An 8,384-nucleotide genomic window follows, 5' to 3' on the forward strand; every position below is an offset into this window, starting at 1 on the left:
GATTTGCTTTAATAAAGTCACAATAATTATGTGTGTATCATTTCAATTAGAGAAACTAGAAAAAAAATAGGATTGGTAGAAGCAAGTTTTGCCATGAGAGGAACAATGCCATGTTTTGATTTGATGTTTTCTAGTGTCTTTTTCACCTTTATGTTTTCCACTTCTGTGTGTATCATTTCAATTAGGGATTATTCTCCCGCTTTTGCCCTCTTTTTGCTACAATTATATATTATATGAATGCTCTTAGATATTGTTTCACTTTTTATATTCCCTCATGCTCCCCAATTTTCAAGAGGACTAAGCAATTAAACAAGTTTTTCTTAATTTTTGTCGCTCATCCTTATAAATATATAATTCAACAAAATCTATTTATTTTATATTTTCATAATAGGTTTCATGTCCAATCCTATGCAATTTCATTTTTTGTAAATTATATTTATTAATTACATTTATTCTTAATTAGATTTGGTTTCACCCCATTAGTATATAATTAAACAAAATTTATTAATTACTTGTTAATATTTTTATTCTGAGAATATCATTTAAATAAAAATTTATTATTTTTGATCAGAATTTTATGGGTGATATTTATACAAAATAAATACATAAATGTCGAAATTAAAATACTTCTAAATAAATTATTTATCTATTTTTAATATATAATTAGTAATATCATATTAGTATAAATAAGTAGTAGTTCTCTTTTTGTCCAAAATAATTGATTTTTTTTTTGAATTAATGGAAGTTTACATTCAAACATAGCTCACTTTAATAAGAACATCTAATTTTATGATTATTTATACCATTATAAATAAGTTATGTAATTTTGTGGAAATAACTTTGTGCATAATAATTAGTTTGAACCTAAAATAGAAAAATATTTATTCATATTTAAATTGTTAAGATTCAATAGTATTACTGTAACATAACATTATTAATATTTTAATTTCTAAATGTACTAGTATAAATGATAAATTATTTGTCTAATAAATAAATTTTTATATAGAAACTGAACCTAACCAGTAATACTATTAATCATGCCTATTTATCTTACCATTAATAAATCCAAATAATTTATTTAAAAAAAAAAATAAATTCAAATAATTATAATCATGATATAAATTTGGAAGTTAGCAGAACCTTGATTGGACTGGGTTGGAGAGAGACATGGTCTTTGGTCTAGATCACACTTATTTGGTTGGGTCACGTTGCACTTCTCTTTTACAAAATATTTTTTGTGAGCCCTTCTCTTTTACAAAATATATTTTGTGAGTTAAAATTTGCCATTCAATTGAAGAAGATTAGTTGTTTTGTGTGCTAGTAAGTTTATATGTTCATCTTATACTATAAAGTTGAAATCAAATAATTTAGCCTAGAAAATTAGGTAAGTGTCTATAATAAATAATTTATTTATTTTAAAATTATTTTTATCTAGACAATATTATATTTATTATTACAATCATATATTTTTAACTCAACCCACCCCAATCGTGTTTTAATATTCATTTTATAATCATGAATTTACTTGGCTACTGTGATATATATATATATATATATATATATATATATATATATATATATAGGGCTACTCCAATACAAACCAATTTAAAATAGAAATTAGAAACCAAATAATTTAAAAAAAAAACTAATTCGAAATATAACACATGGTATGTAAATTGATTGTTGAGAGATATAGAAAAATACAGTGAAATCGGATTTAAAAAAAAATTACGGTTTGACGGGAAGAATCAAATTTAAAACGGAGCGGAAAAGCTGAAATTGGGTGTGGGAGGGTGCAGAGTAGTTGGGTGGGGTGATTTAGGGGACCATTAGATTAGGTAGATATAATGACAAAAGGCTCCATTATTTCCCTAGAACATTGGGGTGATTTAGGGGACCATTAGATTAGGTAGATATAATGACAAAAGGCTCCATTATTTCCCTAGAACATTCATTGTCGGTTTTCTTTCCAAGTTAATTATATTTGCGGTTGACCCAAAAATTTAACATTATATATAAAATATAAAACGTTAATTTTGAACATGACAAATTTGCTCTTATCAATCACAATACATCATATTTTGGGGGTCAAATATGTGAATTAGTTTTAGTTTTGAGTGGTGCTAATTGCTAAATGTGCTAAATTTCTTTTATTAGCTTCCCGTTGTTATTAGTTGTAATTTCTTGTGAACAATTCATTTATACAATATAAATTGTGGTGTAAATTTACAACCTCAAGGAATTTTGTATAAATGTTACTATCACCCATAAGATATTTTTTTTGAAACAAAAGATCATTAAGTTAAGAGGAGTCCAAAAGATAGTGCTAAATTTAAATTTAAGGTAATGGACAAAAAATATTGCTCAAACAATGTCCTATGTCCTAAATGTGTCTTAAAAAGCTCGGACACACCTTAAATGTTCAATTTTTAAGCATATTCTATTGAAACCCTGTTTCACTTTTAATAATAAAAAATTATTATTACATCATTTTCCATCTTTCATCTCTCTTCCCTCCATTATTACTTTTTAAGTATATTATTATAATAATAGAGCATAAAAATAAGAATCATTTTTGGAATTTATATGTACAAATAATGTCCTAAACGAGACTATATTTTATAATATTTATAAGGAAATTAAAAGGACACTCTTACTAGATGTATTGAACTGGGATTTTAAAACATTTTTTTTTCATTCATGAAATCTAGGTGTATTCAACAGCGATTTTAAAAAATGTATCAGAATTTTATGGTATTCAAATAGGATTTTAAATTATACTACATAATCTGGTGGTATTCAATAGGATTTTAAATTATGCTTAAAAATTTGATGGTATTCAATTGAGATTATTTAAAATCAATTAAATTCTGATGGTATTTAATTTTTTTGGACTTCATAAAATAATGGATTTTGTGGGATTATTAGTGTTTTATAGTTTTTGAAATCCCCATAATTCATGAGATGTTAAGGATTGTATTTAAATACTAAAAACTCGTAAAAATCCATTAAAATTCATAAATGATATATAATGCATTAAAATTTTAATTCAATACACCCCCTTGGACTTGCTGGGAGGGATCCCTAAATGTAGTACTTTTACAAGCTAAAACTGATGTAGGGTGGTTGGGAGTAGGGACATCAAGGGACTTATTAGTTAGGGATTTAGGCAGGTACAAAGAAGCAACAATTTACAAGTACCAATGTTTTGAATTGTGTTCATCTATGTGTCTGTGGCAGAGATATAATGAAAGGCCAGTTGGGCTGCAGCAGCAATTTCTCTGTAAAGATTCAGAGGAATCAATTTTTTTTCTTTCCCTTGACCTTGCAACTTGTTGCTTCAGTTTATAATTAATGGCCTTCTCATTATCTTGATTCTTAAATATTTTTTACCATTTACCCATCATTTTACTGTGTGAATGGTATCCAAAGTTGAAGATTTTGATCATATTAAGTTTTTTCAACTGGTATTTTCTATTAGTTGAATCCCCATCTTTTTTATTTTGTTGCATAAATGTAATTTTTTTTTGAAGTTTTAATGTTGTGTTTGTTCTTTTACAGAGAGAAACTAGAGAAGAAATGGGATTGGTGTAAGCAAGTCTTGCCATCAGAGTTTGGCCAATTATGTGTTTTGATGTTATCAACGAGCACCTCACGTCTCTCAGTCAGGTACTCAGTCTTGTTTTCTCTCCCCTTCTTGGCCCTTGACCTCTTTCAAGCATTACTCCTATTATTTTAATTATATGTGTGTTTCTAAAATATTGATGATCAGTCCTATCAGATTGCTTTGTCTTGACATGTGACTATGCTAAGTAATTTCGTTGCTCTGAATATATATCCACCATCCTCTTTCCTATTTTGACTGGGTAATATTTCTTGTTATTGAATGTACGCCTAGGATATACGAGTATGTTTGATTTGGTTTAGTTATTTTTTTCTGTTGAAATTGAAATCGAAATATGAATAACTTCTCTGTATGAGGAGGTATCAGTAGGGAGGATTCAAAATTCTATTAGTGGAGGTTGTTAAAAAAACTTGAGGGAGATAAAAGTAGGCGAGAGCGGAGAAGATGATCAAATGTTTAAATGGAGATGATGAAATTTGTGAAATTTATGTAAACATACGACTATCATCTAAAACTGTTGACTTAACCAGATGAATGGAACCAGATAACTGGATATTATGATTCAATGTTAACGAATAAATATTTCATTTAATTCTATCCCATTTCATTACTTCCAACTGAACACTTTTGAAGATTTAATTTCTTGAATCTTCCTCCTCCATGGAACTTATTTTAGTATCTAGAAATTGTATTTCCCTTCTCTGAGTCATGAGTGTCAAGATATTCCAACCAATTTTTTTCGTGTTATAACTATAAGATCCATTTAATAGCTTTTACTAGCACGAGTTTGTCTTCTAACATGGTACCACCGTAGTCCAGTATCCTTTAATTGTAGATACAATTGAGAATTGTTTTATCTTGCTGAGTGAAATTGATCTCCTTTGTGGGATTGTAATGCTGGGTTACTCGTGCTGGCGAACGGAAATGTTAAAGTATTAGATTCATTAGTGGTTTCTACGAACACTCTCAAATGTTTTATCTTTCTGAGTGAAATTGGTCTCCTTTGTGGGATTGTAATGCTGCGTAACTCGTGCTGGCCAATGGAATGTTAAAGTATTAGATTCATTAGTGGTTTCTACGAACCCTTTCAGTTTTTAAAGAATTAATCTTTAATGTAGTGTAGTTGTTCTCCTTGGGATTGTTATGCTGCAAGAGTCAAGGAAAAAAATATGTGAAGTATAAGATCCATTAGTGGCTTCTACTAACACTTTTAAAGTTTTTTCAGGAATCGATTTTTAACACGTCAGCTGGAACCCATCTAGACATTAAGAAAATAAATAATAACAAAAATATGGGTCGGATCAAATGAGAATCATAATTAAGAGCACGTATCACATATATTTAAAATTTATTTAATGACACCGATTTATCTGGGGTTCATCGATCTACAATTATGGTCTAGAATACGGACACCTCAACGTATATAACTAAAGTTCAATACTATAATTTTGTTTATTTTGATGAACTTTGGTATTATATGTATTTAACATTTGTGATTCACATTTTGGTTTTCATTTAATTGGTTATTGCAGGAACTAGATTTAACTAAATTTTAGACAAAACTTCGAGGTGTGAGGATGGTAGTGTAAGTTATTTTGTGATTGTACTGGTGAAGCTAACCTAGTGTTTAGGATGCAATCTCAGGGATTTGATAGTTCTTTTAGTTATCATCTATAACGCTTCAAAATTAAATTGAATGTCATCAACATTTGTAAGACTATTATACTTCGTATGTCCAGACGGTTAACTATAATTTTATTTTTGTAGAAAGGATGGACATGTATGTATGTATGTATGTATGTATGTATGTATGTATGTATGTATGTATGTATGTATGTATGTATGTATGTATGTATGTATGTATGTATGTATATACATGCATGCATATATCTGCTTTCATATTCATATACTAAGATGGTAAGACCCATAGGCCATATATGAACGCAAATGCATATGGTATTGCATGATATTTAGACTTAAAACTAGCAGAGCCTTAAAGTTTTCTTAAGGAGGGGTGCATGAAATTATTAATGCCTCACTGCACTCTGAACATCCTTTCTAGCGGAGGCTCCTGAGAAATGAATGTAAATAATGGAAGGAAAAAAGACTCAAGTATCCCAGCTTATTTTCACCATCACTCACAAATTTACAAATAAAAAATAAAACACCAACCGTCCCTACATCCATCTGTGGAGTTTGTCTAGTGAAAAACTGGAAGAAAGTAAAAGAAAACTGAAACAAAGTAGGGCATGGGGCATTTTTGTTTGTAGTAGGCTGTATAATTTTTCACAGAAGGTTTGAGTTCCTGGTTCCAGACTTTTATTACTGTCATCAACTATTTAAAACAGAAATTATTCATTGTCTATTTCTGTTGTTGTACACTATACAATTTTTTTTGTATTATTGTATGAGGAGAGAGGGTTACCACAGACTAGAGATTCTTTTGTCAGTTTCTATAGCCATAATGTGGTCATATGGACAAGTTTACCGACAAAGATACCGGAATACTCATTAGTGTTCTGTGCCAAAATGCCTCCTTTAATCAGTCATTACTAGGAGCATTGGTTATGAGAAGATTAACAGATGCACACTAAGAAACATTGATAAGGTATGTTTCTGGCCTTGATTTGGAATTCTAATTTGAAGTATCTATGAATCATATTTTTTTGAGGCATCCTCATTATTTTATTTAAATAATAAATTTGGTTAGCAAGCCTTAGAGATATATTTTATTGTAGGTATCATCATAGTACAGGGTAATATAATTGATTCAGGTTTTAGTATTAAGTATATTGTAACCTATGCCATTGCAATTGTGAATGAAGTAGATCTTGATACCAGTGGTTCTACAGTTTAAAACACACATCCCTTTGCACCATTAGTCAGGGGCAAAGAGTTAAAAAGAACTATATCCTATATATCAATCGAAATCTTAAGTCTTACATTAGTTGAACATAAAATGATACTCATAAATTGTAGTGCATAGGAGTATTGTTTTAAAAATCATAATTCTTATTGGGGTGATTATGTGAATCGTGGTTAAATCTAGTTAGCTTAGGCTTCTAAGGCTGGTTATTTTTGAAGCAAATAATCTGTGTAGATATGATAATATATTTGCAATGCAACTACTTAATTAGCTCATCTGGTAGATGCTCGCGGCGATACAAATCTCATTGATTTCAGATTCTAATTTCGTGAGAATCTATTGGCAGAAATTCACACAATGCAGAGAGTTGTAGTGCTTGTAAAATGCTCAAACATAAAACCAATCTAAACTTACACAATATATCCCACTTATACTACTTTCTTTGCATGGTTAGACTAGTCTATTGTGTATGTATCGTTATATCAGTGATAACAATAGTAATATACCAATAAAATAAAATTCCTTATTAATATAAGAACCGACCCCAACCTTTATTTTTATATCATCCATAAGACTAAGTTGTCCTTTGCCTCTATAATATGTACTTTGTTTATCACACTCAGATTTTTCCCACCCTGACCCTTTATCCAGCACTTATTTCCATCCCATTCAAATGTTTGCCTATAAAAGAAGGGAAGGATGTGTGAGATATTGTGAAAACTATGAGAGGAAGTCATTGTAATCAAGAAAATTTTAGAAGTGAGAGAGAAGTAAGAGATAGTCATCTTTCTCAGGTCGTAGAAGAACCTTGTCTCTCAGCTTCTTACATCCGTAACTTTGTTAAACAATTAACTTTGGTAGGAGTAAAAGATGGCATGAATCAAAAAGAGCACCTTGGTTCCTCTCCGGTATATGGCAGACCTCATGAATCTTCTACTCACCCCCAAACTTTAGAAGAATCTCAACAAGCACAGCCACACAAACCATCAAAACGCAAGAAACAAATTAGGAGGCGACTTCTAACCTCCGGGCCTTATGAAGAAAATGCGCTTGACATGGCTGTGGCACGACGAGAGATTGTCTCTGCGCTCAGGATTCATAGAGCCTGTATAAATCAAAATAGTGAAAACCACCCTCAAGCACCCCATCAAACCCACTCAGCATCATCATCGCGGGTTACTCAGCCCCAACATAAACGGAAATCCAAATCCAGAAAAAATTCCAAACTATATGATTTCAGAACTACCCTTGATTGCTCAAATAATCTAAACAACCTTTCCTACCAATCTTTCCCTTATCAACCTCACCAGACTTCTTACCCATGGCCTATGTGCTTTTCTGCTCCACAACCCGAAAACTTCAACCTTCCTAACCGAACCTTGGGTTTGAATCTTAACCTACAAGCTTTTGATGGTTTAGACACCACCGTTTTACAAAACAACTATATCCCTGAAATTTGCTATGCATCCACATCCCCGTCAACTTCTTATTCACTTCCTCTTCAACCTTCTAGCCAAACCTTAGGTTTGAACCTTAACGTACAAGCTTTTGATGATTTACACACCACAGTTTTACAAGATAACTATATCCCTGAAATATGCTATACATCCACATCGCCATCAACTTCTAATCCACTCCCTCTTCCAGTTTCTAGAGAGGAAACCCTGTCTGTGGGGTTATTACAAATGGCAGATCCTGGTGTCGAAGGAGACCTAGGTCTCCATCACGCTGTGGACAATGAGGAAATGGCTGTGATCATATCAATGGGAGAGAAGCATCAAATTGAGTGGGATGATACCATTAATATGGTCACCTCAGTATGTTGGTCTTATTTCCTCAAAAACAAGGAAAATGACACCAATAGGTTTGGCACCGAATTCCCACATTGGTTAG

This window comes from Apium graveolens, chromosome 7 (genome assembly GCF_009905375.1).
Source record: "Apium graveolens cultivar Ventura chromosome 7, ASM990537v1, whole genome shotgun sequence".
NCBI classification, from domain to species: Eukaryota; Viridiplantae; Streptophyta; class Magnoliopsida; order Apiales; family Apiaceae; genus Apium; species Apium graveolens.